Below are 13,594 nucleotides of genomic sequence, written 5' to 3'. Positions count from 1 at the left end.
CAATAGCCCCCGGTGTCGCTCACCACTCCACACCTTCACTCACATGCACAGAGAAAAAAAGCGGTATACTGGCTCGCGGCGATTTTAAACAGCCCCGCCGCCCGGGCTCCGGCCAGCACCCTGAGCGGAAGCTCCCACGACCAATCATAGCTGCCACCGCCCAGGCCCCGCCCGCCAGCTGGCCCGCAGCTGGCGGAGAAGGCGGGGGAAATGGTGTGAGAAAGTGACGCGGCGTGGCCAGAGGGCAGCGCGCCAATGAAGACACGGCAGAGGCGGTGGGCGCTCAATGGGAGCCGAGCGCAGCGCGGGGGCAGCCAATGAGAACGCGCTGCCAACCGCGGGTGAGAGTAGGACGGCTCCCGGTCCCCAGCGAGGCGAGGAGGTGGTTGCCCAGCAACGGGAGGCGAGGCTCGCCCGGCCCCGGCGAGGGCCGGCCGTCGTGCCGCCTCGGCCCCGGCCCCGGCCCCGGCCCCGGCCCGGAGGCTCCAGCGCTGTCCGGGACTGGGGCCGGGCGCGGAGGGCCGCGGGTGAGGGGCTGGGAGGCAGCAGCGGCGGGCTGAGAGGAGTAGTGGGGCTGGTGGGGGTGCCGAGGCCGTGAGGCGCAGGCTGGAGCGGGCAGGGGTCTGCGGGGGCGGTCAGGACGCCCGGTGCCACTCGGTGTGGCAGCCTGTGACATCTCCCTTGCCTGTAAAACCTACCCTCTGTCCTTCCCCTTGGTGGGTGAGGACGAGGCACTCGGGGCATGCAAGGGGGCTTTGCCAGCGAAATTGCTTCACGGAGGATGTGATGTCCTGTCCTACCTGCCCCAAATCCACCCGTAACAGTCTTTTCCCAGCTTGTTAAATCCACAGCATCTCTCATGGCCTTATTGTTATTTGACAATTTCACAATTAGCTAATGTATGGGTTTCGCATGCCAACCTCTGTAGCCTTTAGGCCCCATAATGATTTATATCCAGCTAATCCATTGCTGCACAGGTTCCAGAGGATTCCTTCCTGCCGATGTTGAGAAATTCTTTTACCAAACAGTGATTAACTTTGAATTTAACAAGACCAATGAGTGATTAATGTGTACAGAGAAGATATCTTAACCTTGAGAATAGAAACATCCTAGCAGGAGTGCTCAAACAAGGATGATAAGAAAGAATCGCTTGGCTGTACAACAGAAGGGGCAAACATCCAAGGAGAAGAAACTATCCTCAGGAGACCCGTGACCATAAAAGGGAAAAAGGAGTAGGGGGCTAACTCCCCAAACGACCACCGACACCACCCGAGACCCCCGTGCATGCGTAGTGTAATTTGCAATGCCAGCATTATGTAAATGTAGTAGGCAGTGAGGCGGAGATTTCTCGGAAAATGTGTGAATATTTATGTCTTTAAGGTATATAAAGGATGAACTTTTGTTTTAGGGCATGCATGTTAGGTGGAACAATCCCCCGTGCATCCAGCGCTGCAATAAAAGAATGCTTGCTTCTTAATGCTACATTGGTGCTAAGAAGTTTATTCCCAATTTTGGTGACACTATTAGCGACATTAATGTCCTTTGAAGTAGCAGAGAGGAACAAGCTAGAAGAAATATGAGACAGGTGTTACTGGAGTAACATGTAAAAGAAACAGTTTCAGTCAGTATTAATTTGATTTTGTATTCCAGTGTCTGCTTGGCACTGCAAAACGGGGTGCTTTGTGTCCTTGTGGATAACTAGTTTGTTCTGACAAATGCTTCACATGGGATCTCCAGATACAGTTTTAAAGGCTTGATACAGATTACAAAAGTCTTACTCTTACAGAGTTGAATTCACACTTTCTTTATGCCCGGTGTAGGTATGGAAGCTGGGGAAGAGGAAAAAGAGCTTCATAACTACTTTTATGCTTCTCATACCCTGGGCTAAGAAATGAGGGTGGCACTAACAAAGGATCTTTCTTTTCTGAAAGGGCCCACTGGCCCACTGACTGCGAAACAAGAGTGGTGTGTTTTCACCTTGGGTCTTTGCATGAATTTCCTATCTATGTTCATCCTGTTTCAGGATCTGCCAGGTAGCTTGGCAGAAGTGGGGAAAACTCACCATGTAAGGAACATTCATCCAAAACAGCTTCTTCCCCACACCTCTTTGATTTTTTTTTTTTAGTACATTTTTCCCAGAAGGGCACAGAAGAACTTCAGTATACAACTCAGTCATGTGTTATTAAGAAACACAGTAGGTAGGACTGCAGCTGGGTTAATGTTGTAATTTCCACTGTGTACTTCGTAGGAAATCTGATATGCACAGCTTTTGAAAAAGGCCATACTTTATCAACAATGGGAGACATTAAAATTCTGAAGAGTAAAATGATGCATGAGTTAGATATAGATCCTCCCCATCCTCCTCCATGATGTCACTGTCTGTGGAAAATCTACTTAAGAAATTTTAAAAGAAAATTTTAAAAAATTAATGTGTGGGGCTATTTTTGGCAACTCTCTTTTTGGAAAACCAGATGCATGAGTTCACAAGTCCAAGGGGTATGTGAAATGCCAACATTTTGAAAAAATAAGTTCTAATTTGCATTTATTAGTTCTAATTTGTATTTATAAAGTCTGTTACTTGAAGCTAAACAAGATCAGAATCACTTCCCCTATTTTCATATTTTATAGTTAAATGATATCTACATGATATAAAACAAATTATTTAGATTGTAAGACTACTTGGGCAGGGACTGTCTTATTGCTACTGTTGTGGTTTAACCCAGCAGGTAGCCAAAACAACCACACAGCAGTTCACTCACCCCGCCCCCCCTGCAGTGGGATGGGAAAGAGAATCAGAAAAGAAAAAGGGTAGAACTCCTGAGTTGAGATAAAGACAGCTTAATAGGACAGGAAAAAAAAAAGAATAATAATGATAATGATAAAAGAATATATAAAACAAGTGATGCACAGCACAATTGCTCACCACCCATTGACCGATGCCCAGTTAGTTCCCGAGCTGCAGACCCTCCCTGGCCAACTCCCCCAGTTTACATACTGAGCAAGATGTCGTGTGGTATGGAATATCCCTGGCTAGTTTGGGTCAGCTGTCCTGGCTGTGTCCCCTCCCAGCTTCCCATGGACCCCCAGCCTTCTGGCTGGCAGGCTAGAGCACAGAAATCTGGACAGTCCTTGACTGCTTAGCAACAACCCAAAACATCAGTACGTTATCAACATTTTTTTCATCCCGAATCTAAAACATAGCCTCATACTTCAGTCTACTACTACATAGCCTACTACTGCAGTCCCTTCTATGAGCCACAGTCTCTCCAGGGGTATATCTGCTGTGGCATAGACTTATCCACAGTTGCAGTCACTTCGAGGTGCTCCTGTTCCAAAATGGTCTCCTCCATGGGCCACAATGCCTCCAGAGATATACCTGCTCCAGCATGGCCTTACCCACAGCCACAGTCCCTTCAGGAGTAAAACTGCTCCAGCGTGGCCTTGCCCATATTTCCAGTCCCTCCAGGAATGTACCTGTACTGTCGAGGGCTTATCCATGGCCACATGCTTTGAGGTGCTCCAGCATGACCTCATGCACAGCCACTGATGCTTCAAGGTGTACCTGCTGCAACATGGATTTATCCACAGCCACAGATGCTTTGAGATGTACCTTCTCCAGCGTGAACTTATCCTTGGACCACAATCCCTTCAGAGGTCTACCTGCTGTGGCACAGACATAACCATGGCCACAGATGCTTCGAGATATACCTGCTCTGGCATGGGCTTGTCCACGGCCACAGATGCTTTGGGGTGTCCTGCTCCCATGTGGACTCATCCACAGGTCACAGTCCCTTTGACTCGAGTTCACACTGGAGTTCCAGCCTGTCCAGTACAGCAGCACAGAAACAGCAGCGATGCCCTGGCCATCTGCCAGCCCAGGCACAAGGCCATTGCTGTTATCAAAATGTTCCCAGGCACAGCAGAGTAAGACAATAAGCAGTACAGCAGCAGAGCAAGCAGCGAAAGCAAAAAGCAGCCACTAACGAGCACTAGACTCTAATATACAGTAAGGAAAGCAAATCAATGGCAAGCACAGGAGCCTGCCAATTAACAGCTAAACAGCAATAACAGCTATAAATTCAATATCTAGCACATTCTAGGTCTCTTCTCTCAAGTAGCTAGTGATAGGACGAGAGGAAATGGCCTCAAGTTGCGCCAGGGGAGGTTTAGATTGGATATTGGGAAAAATTTCTTCACTGAGAGAATAGTCAAGCGTTGGAACAGGCTGTCCAGGGAGGTGGTGGAGTCACCATCCCTGGAAGTATTCAAAAAAGGTGTGGATGTGGCGCTTCAGGACATGGTTTAGTGGGCATGGTGGCGTTGGGTTAACGGTTGGACTTGATGATCTTGAAGGTCCTTTCCAACCTTAGTGATTCTGTGATTCCAATCAAACCTGTCATTATCTCAAACCCTTCGAGCCCCACATTGGGCTCCAAAAAGGACTGTCATGGTTTAATCCCAGCCAGCAACCAAGCACCACACAGCCGCTTGCTCACTCCCCCATGGTGGGATGGGGGAGAGAATCGGAAGAGTAAAAGTGAGGAAACTCATTGGTTTGAGATAAAGACAGTTTAATACGCAAAGCAAAAGCCACGCACACAAGCAAAGCAAAGCAAGGAACTCATTCACTCCTTCCCATCAGCAGGCAGGTATTCAGCCATCTCCAGGGAAGCAGGGCTCCACCACACTATCGTGGTTTAGCCCCAGCCGGCAACTAAGCACCACGCAGCCGCTCGCTCACTCCCCCCTCCCCCAGTGGGACAGGGGAGAGAACTGGGAAAAAAACTCATGGGTTGAGATATCCACCCCTTATTCCACACCATTTACGTCATGCCCAGGTCCTACACTTTTCAATACATTCCAATTATTCATTATTACTCTTCCTGTCTTTTAATATATACACACGGATACCATTCTCTTAGTCCATGGGCCATCACTTTAAAATGTCTGTGTAGTTCATTCGGTCCATGACTCTGGGCTTCATCCATCATAGCAGTCTCTCAGGGCAGGGGAGATGAGTTGGTATGTGGTGTTGGATTGTCATCTGGCACGGTCCATGTCCATGATCTGCAGGTCGAAGATATCGATCTCGAGGAAGTTGCTGGGCGCAAGCTGCTGAAGCCAGTTCTGGTTCCATCACTGCTGCACGTTGCTCGGTTTCAGTAAAGCTCATTCCTCATCAGTCTGGGTGATTCTTACTGTAATACCATTGATATGGTAGATAGCAACCATAGTAGTGATGACATACTGTATTGCGTAGCAATTAACATAATACAATTCAAATTATTGACTATCTTCACCCAAAATCAAATCTCCCTGAGGTACACATCAGACTTCCCCATCCTTCCGCATTACCCACCAAGTGCACCCAGGTCCCTGGGCAAAGGCAATCCCACGAATGGGTTTGCCTTTGCCCGACGCAGGAGTAACCCAGACTGTCTTCCCCAGCATATTTCTCACATGCACCACAGGGAGTTTATCCCCTTCTACAGTACGTAAAAGTTTTGATTGGGCAGGGCCGGCTCTATTAGTAGATCCCCTAGTGTTGACTAACCAGGTGGCTTTGGCTAAATGTTTATCCCAATGTTTGAATGTCCCATCACCCATTGCTCTCAGTGTAGTCTTTAACAGTCCGTTGTATCGTTCAATTTTTCCGGAAGCTGGTGCATGACAGGGGATGTGATACACCCACTCAATGCCGTGCTCTTTGGCCCAGGTGTCTATGAGGTTGTTTCGGAAATGAGTCCCATTGTCTGACTCAATTCTTTCGGGGGTGCCATGTCGCCATAAGACTTGCTTTTCAAGGCCCAGGATAGTGTTCCGGGTGGTGGCATGGGGCACAGGGTATGTTTCCAGCCACCCGGTGGTTGCTTCCACCATGATAAGCACATAGCGCTTGCCTTGGCGAGTTTGTGGAACTGTGATATAGTCAATCTGCCAGGCCTCCCCATATTTATATTTCAACCATCGTCCTTCATACCAGAGGGGCTTTAACCGCTTGGCTTGTCTGATAGCAGCCCACTTTTCACATTCATGGATAACCTGTGCAATAGCATCCATGGTCAAGTCCACCCCTCCATCCCGAGCCCATCTATACGTTGCATCTCTTCCCTGATGGCCTGAGGTGTCATGGGCCCACTGAGCTATAAATAATTCACCCTTATGTTGCCAGTCCAGATCCACCTGAGCCACTTCAATCTTAGCAGCCTGATCCACCTGGTGGTAGTTTTGATGTTCTTCAGTGGCTTGATTCTTGGGTACGTGAGCATCTACATGGAGTACTTTTATGACCAGATTCTCTAGTCGGGCAGCAATATCTTGCCACAATTCAGCAGCCCAGATGGGCTTGCCTCTGCGTTGCCAGTTGCTCTGCTTCCATTGCTGTAGCCACCCCCATAGAGCATTTGCCACCATCCATGAGTCAGTATAAAGATAGAGAATTGGCCATTTTTCTTGTTCAGCAATAGCTAAAGCCAGCTGGATGGCTTTCACCTCTGCAAACTGACTTGATTCACCTTGTCCTTCAGCAGCTTCTGCGACTCGTCGTATAGGGCTCCATACAGCAGCTTTCCACCTTCGATGTTTGCCTACAATACGACAGGACCCATGAGTAAACAGGCCTTTCGTTTTCTGGCAGTTTATTATATGGTGGAGCCTCTTCAGCACGCACCACCTCCTCTTCTGGCGATATTCCAAAATCTTTGCCTTCTGGCCGGTCCATGATCAGTTCCATGATTCCTGGGCTACTGGGGTTTCCTGTTCAAGCCCGCTGTGTGATAAATCACAGAATCACTAAGGCTGGAAAGGACCTTCAAGATCATGAAGTCCAACCATTAACCCAACACCACCATGTCCCCTAAACCATGTCCCGAAGCGCCACATACACATGTTTTTTGAATACTTAAAGTGATGGTGACTCCACCACCTCCCTGGGCAGCCTGTTCCAATGCTTTACCACCCTCTCGGTGAAGAATTTTTTACTAATATCCAATCTAAGCCTCCCCTGGCGCAACTTGAGGCCATTTCCTCTCGTCCTATCACTAGTTACTTGGGAGAAGAGGCCAACACCCACGTCGCCACAACCCCCTTTCAGGTAATTGTAGAGAGCGATAAGGTCTCCCCTCAGCCTCCTCTTCTCCAGACTGAACAAGCCCAGTTCCCCAATAAGTAGTGACCTACTTATTCCACGTAGCATCAGTCGCATGATGTGTAGAGGGGACCCTCCCTTTGAACATCCAGTCAGTACCGACAGTCGGGGTGCCAGGAGGAGCTCTGCTTCAGTACCAATCGCTTCTGAAGCAGCTCAAACTCCTTCATATGCTGCCAATATCTCCTTTTCAGTTGGAGTATAGTGGGACTCAGATCCCCTATATCCTCGACTCCAAAACCCTAGAGGTCGACCTCGAGTCTCTCCTGGTGCCTTCTGCCAGAGACTCCAGGTAGGGCCATTCTCCCCGGCTGCCGTGTAGAGCACATTTTTAACATCTTGTCCTGCCCGGACTGGCCCGAGGGCTACGGCATGAACTATCTCCTGTTTCATTTGTTCGAAGGCTTGTCGTTGCTCAGGGCCCCATTTAAAATCATTCTTCTTCCGGGTCACTTGATAGAGAAAGCTTACAATCAGACTGTAATTTGGAATATGCATTCTCCAGAAACCCACAACGCCTAAGAAAGCTTGTGTTTCTTTTTTGCTGTTTGGTGGAGACATAGCTGTTATTTTGTTGATCACATCCGTTGGGATCTGATGACGTCCATCTTGCCATTTTTCTCCTAAAAACTGGATCTCCTGTGCAGGTCCTTTGACCTTACTTTGTTTTATAGCAAAACCAGCTTTCAGAAGGACTTGAATTATTTTCTTCCCTTTCTCAAAAACTTCTTCTGCTGTGTTGCCCCATATGATGATGTCATCAATGTATTGCAGGTGTTCTGGAGCTTCACCCTGTTCCAGTGCAGTCTGGATCAGCCCATGGCAAATGGTAGGGCTGTGTTTCCACCCCTGGGGCAGTCAGTTTCAGGTGTATTGGACACCCCTCCAAGTGAAAGCAAACTGTGGCCTGCACTCTGCCGCCAAAGGGATTGAGAAAAATGCGTTAGCAATATCAATGGTGGCGTACCACTTGGCTGCCTTTGACTCCAGTTCATATTGAAGTTCTAGCATGTCCGGCACGGCAGCACTCAGTGGTGGCGTGACTTCATTCAGGCCACGATAGTCTACTGTCAATCTCCACTCTCCATTAGACTTTCGCACTGGCCATATGGGGCTGTTAAAGGGTGAGCGAGTCTTGCTGATCACTCCTTGGCTCTCCAGCCCTCGAATCAGATTATGGATGGGGATCAGGGAGTCTCTGTTGGTGCGATATTGCCGATGGTGCACTGTTGTGGTAGCAATCGGCACCTGTTGTTCTTCAACCCTCAGCAACTCCACAACAGAAGGGTCCTCTGAGAGACCGGGCAAGGTGGATAGCTGTTTAATTTCTTCCATCTCCAAGTCAGCTATACCAAAAGCCCACCGGTACCCTTTTGGGTCCTTGAAATACCCTCTGCTGAGGTAGTCTATGCCCAGGATGCACGGGGCCTCTGGGCCAGTCACAATGGGGTGCTTCTGCCACTCATTCCCAGTTAGGCTCACTTCAGCCTCCAGTACAGTCAGCTGTTGGGATCCCCCTGTCACTCCAGAAATATAAATGGGTTCTGCCCCTGTATGGCTTGATGGCATCAGGGTACACTGTGCACCAGTGTCCACTAAAGCCTTATATTCCTGTGGGTCTGATGTGCCAGGCCATCGAATCCACACAGTCCAATAAACTCGGTTGTCCCTCTCCTCCGCCTGGCTGGAGGCAGGACCCCTCTAGTCCTGGTCATAGTATTCGTCACCCACTTCTTGTAAATATGAATCAGAAGTCCCTTCAAGAGGATCAGAGGTAAGATCAGCCCTTCTATTCTTTCTGGGGAACTGCCCACTGGAAAGTGGAGCGACGATTTTTCTGGAGGAACCTGAACCCCCTTTTGTAATTGTTTTTCCTTGCAGCTCACATACTCGTGCCTCTAGGGTCGAGGTAGGTTTTCCATCCCACCTCCTCATGTCCTCTCCGTGGTCACGCAAGTGAAACCACAGGGTGGCTTGCGGTGCGTATCCTCTATATCCTCTCTCGAGCAGAAGAACGCTTACTCCTAATAGCTGAGATACTGGTCCGTCCGGGTGGAGGGTAGGGCATATCCTCTTTGAATTGCCGGAACTCCCGGGACAGTTTCTCTACAGCAGAGACGCAGGCCCGTAGGGAGGAAGAGAGACTTTCTTCGTATTGCTGGAGTTGGCCAGCCAATTCATCCACCATTGGTCTCTCTCCGTCTTTCCAGGCCATTACTGCTAATGAGTTGGCATATGATGATGGTGCACTCCGTACAAACTTCCGCCACATAGGTCACGTGCAATTGACTTCATCTGGATCTTTGGATGATTGTCCATTGTCCAAGTCACCATAAATTGCTTCCAGCACAGCTAGCTCCCTCAGGTACTGGATACCTTTCTCCATGGTGGTCCACTTGCCTGGGTGACATAGAACATCTTCCCTGAAGGGATACCTTTCCTTCACACCCAACAGGAGTCGTCTCCAGAGGCTGAGGACTCGTGCACCTTTTCCAATTGCTTTGTCAATGCCCCCTTCTCTAGAAAGGGATCCCAGCTGCTTGGCTTCCCTACCCTCTAATTCCAGGCTACTGGCCCCATTATCCCAGCATCGGAGCAGCCAGGTGACAATGTGCTCACCTGGACGACGGCTGAAATCCTTTCGCATATTTAGAGGGTGGTCAGGCATTGGAACAGGCTGCCCAGGGAGGTGGTGGAGTCGCCATCTCTGGAAGTGTTCAAAAAACATGTGGATGTGGTGCTTCAGGACATGGTTTAGGGGACATGGTGGTGCTGGATTAATGGTTGGACTTGATGATCTTAAAGGTCCTTTCCAACCTAGTGATTCTGTGATTCTGTGATCTCGCAATTCACTCAGGGATAGAGATCGGGTAGGTACCGTCTCTTTTATGAGTTCTTCCTCTTCCTCCTCTTCAAGCGATGACTCGCTTTCTTCCCTCTTCCGTCCTTGTGATGGCCCTGCTTCAGAACACTCTGCCTCCTCACTCTCTTCCTCTGGCTCCTTCTTAGAAATATCTTCCTCATCCCTTACTAAACGAGCTGACTTCCGCTTCCAAGATTTCTTCTTTTGTATAGGGGCAACTGATACCGGGATGGGCTGGTTCTCTGGTTCAGCTGCAACAGTCTGAGTAGCTACAGTGCCCGCCGTGGGGGTTGGAGTAGTGACAGTGCCTGCCACAGGGATTGGAGTAGTCACAGTGCCTGCCACATTGCCATCAGACCCAGAGAGCCTCTCTCCCCTTTGCATAGTGTTAAATAGAGCTCAGTAGGCATGGGCCAGGCCCCAGCACATTGCAATGATTTGTGTCTCCCTGGAACTGCCAGGCCGACAGCATACTTCTTCCAGATATTCTGCTAGTTTATCAGGATTCTGCACTTGTTCGGGAGTGAAGTTCCAAAACACCGGAGGTGCCCACCGCCCCAGGCATTTGCCCAGGCTGTTCCACACACCCTGCCATTCATAACTATCCAGCCTTGGGGTAGATCTCCGGATGATATTCTTAAATTGCTTGCCAACCTTAGACAAAACCGAAACAATGTTCCCCAGAAGTAGCAATAGAGGTATTTTAACTACCCAAGGGTGTTCAAAATACTGAAAAATTATTGCGATGAAGGAGGAAACGTTATGATAGAGGGTACCAAAGGTACCATTCTGCATTTCCTCCATAAAAAACCTTTCAGAGGCAGAAGTATAATTGCTAATCGTCTCCACAAGACAGTAGCCAAAATACAGTAAGGGCTTTAGTACAGAGCTCAGATGATACCACATTAAGCTCAAGGTCAGTGTTCTAAAAACAAAACTCACAGGCGAGACATTACTAATCATTGCAGAGTACAGCAGCCCGCAGAAACCAACACCAATCCTTAACATGTACAGCAAAGACGAGAGCATCATGCAAATCAAATAAACTGATATTGTGACCTGCAACTGTTATTATCTCAAGCCCTTCGCCCCACATTGGGCGCTAAAAAAGGACTGTTGTGGTTTAGCCCCAGCCAGCAACTAAGCACCACGCAGCCGCTCGCTCATTCCCCCTCCCCAGTGGGACGGGGGAGAGAATTGGGGAAAAAACTCGTGGGTTGAGATAAAAACAGTTTAATAGGACAGCAAGAGAGAAGGAAACAACAATGATAACAACAATAATAATACCAACAAAGGAGTGTACAAGAACAAGTGATGCCCAATACAGCAATTGCTCACCACCCGGTGATCGATAGCCCGTCCCCGAGTGCGGGAGAAGGATGGACTTCACAACTCTATGAGAGTTATATTCCGAAGCCGTTTATTGTCTTGTCTGACTCCAATATATATCATAATTTTTGCTTAGTCACTGCGCACACACTCATGATTGGTTACAACTTGTTACACACACTATTGCAATTGGCTATATACAAAATATCACGCGCTGTCCACGCGCCCCTCACACAGTCAGGATTGTTGCTTGCAGGTGTTCCTGTTTTCCTTGCTTCTTCTTAGTTGTTTATCACAGCTCCTTCTCCTCAAGGCCGAGCCATGCAGATATCCAGCTGTTTACCAGCTTCTCAATGCCACAGCTCCTTCTCCTTAAGGTCGAGCCATGCAGGGTGATCCCAACATCTCCCCCTTTTTGTTTATCTAAAAACAAAACCTGATGGATCATTTGTAACCTAAGGACTGTGAGGAAGATGGACCATCTGTACATTCTTGTATCATCCTGTGCCACGAACTCAGCCCAGCAGTCGGTAGGTGCCAGCTTTACGTGGGCGTCCCCACGGAGGCAACGATGGCCTTGCCATACACCGATCCCCCTGCTCTTCGGGAAATCCCGGTATTTATACATTTGCCAAGGAACCAGTTTCAACACACGTGGCCAGCGAGTGTCGGAACATGCCTCGGTTGTCACCTTTCAACATAGGGAACCTATGGCGCATGTGCCCGCTGGCCAGACGTGCTGCACGCGCCACAGCCACCCCATCTATTGGTTCGTAGGTTTTGTTCACATGGCATCTTACCATAATCCAGCAGTCACATATCAACTATGCTTAAATTAATAGCAGAATGTTACAAGGCAAACAATTCTAGCTGTACTACTCCTAGCGATAGAAGCTACTTCTAGTGATGGAAAAAGTGCTTGTATAAAGCTATGAAAACCAATATTATATCTTACCAAAGGATTTGTAGTTATAGAGCGGTTTGCCCTAAAAGCTTTCCATGTTCCTCTCATGATACTGCTAATTTCAGTGTGATTTACCCATACATTTTCTTTTGGCTGAGGTGGCATCCAGATTGCGATGACACCTGATAGTGTCAAGATGTGTCCGACGACGACGGTGACTGTTTCACCCATGGTTTTACCCATTTTGCGGGTACCAAACAAGTTCCAGAATCTGTAATAACACAAGCATAACCTCGTCCCCAGGTTAGCAGTTGAAAAGGTCCTTCCCACATTTTCTTTTCCAAATTTTTAACTTTTACTTGCACATTTTGTGTTAACTCAAACGGACTTCCTGTCATTCCTTTTACATGTTTCTCCTTCTGCTAGACGGAAATAATTTAACACATATAAGGCTTTATTCAAACGTTCTTGGGGTGGTGTGGTAGCCTCTCCCCCTTTTTGTTTTTGCAATAAACACTTCAGGGAATGATTCATTCGTTCAACAATAGCTTGTCCAGTTGGGGAATGCGGTATTCCAGTAACATGCGTCACTCCCCATTGAGCAAAAAATGGTTGGGTTGACTGGGCTACATAACAAGGACCATTATCGGTTTTAATTTGTAGGGGTATACCATGGGCTGCGAATGCAGCTCGCAAATGCTTTTGTACATGCCTACTAGTTTCTCCTGTTTGTGCAGTGGCCCAAACTACTGCAGAATAGCAATCAATTGAAACATGAACATATTTAAATCTTCCAAAGTCAGCAACATGTATCACATCCATCTGCCATAGTTGTAGCGAATGCAATCGTCGGGGACTAACTGTAATCGCGATTCCTGGGCCTATTTGTTGACAATCAGCACAAGTCTGTATAATAGCTCTAGGGTCACCTGCACTTAGATTAAATTGTCTCGCTAAAACTTTGGCAGATTGATGGAAAAAGGCATGAGAGGCTTGTGCTTGACCTAAACGATCCGGGACAGGTCCAGCCCATACTGCGGCAGTCAGCCGATCAGCTCTTGCATTTCCTTCCACCAATTCCCCTGGAAGGTTGGTATGGCTGCGTATATGCATAACGTAATAAGGATGTCGTCTTTTCTGCAATAAAAACCAAAGCGTTCTAAATTGTTGATATAGCTGTTCCTGCTGTACCTGTCTGAGGATTGAACCTTCCAATCTTTGGAGTACTCCAACTACATATAAAGAATCAGTAATTATATTCACAGGTTCTTCAGACCATAATTTAAAGGCTTCAATTACTGCCTGTAGTTCTACCTTTTGAACTGATCCTGGCACGACAAGTACCCGTTCT

At 48.1% G+C, this 13,594-nt stretch overlaps 1 pseudogene across 1 annotated transcript in view; it reads left to right on the top strand.

The window, feature by feature from the left end:
- The first annotated feature begins 286 nt into the window (after nt 1–286).
- The window catches only part of LOC309415132 (uncharacterized protein C5orf34-like), a 33,666-nt pseudogene continuing 20,358 nt past the window's right edge, over nt 287–13,594 (top strand). The window contains exon 1 of the transcript in view: nt 287–594. The product of the transcript in view is annotated as an uncharacterized protein C5orf34-like (transcript). The remainder of the gene's footprint in view (nt 595–13,594) is intronic.

The sequence above is a fragment of the Phaethon aethereus genome (assembly GCF_964289735.1).
Source record: "Phaethon aethereus genome assembly, chromosome: W".
NCBI lineage: Eukaryota > Metazoa > Chordata > Aves > Phaethontiformes > Phaethontidae > Phaethon > Phaethon aethereus.
This window is presented reverse-complemented; position numbering and strand designations above follow the sequence as displayed.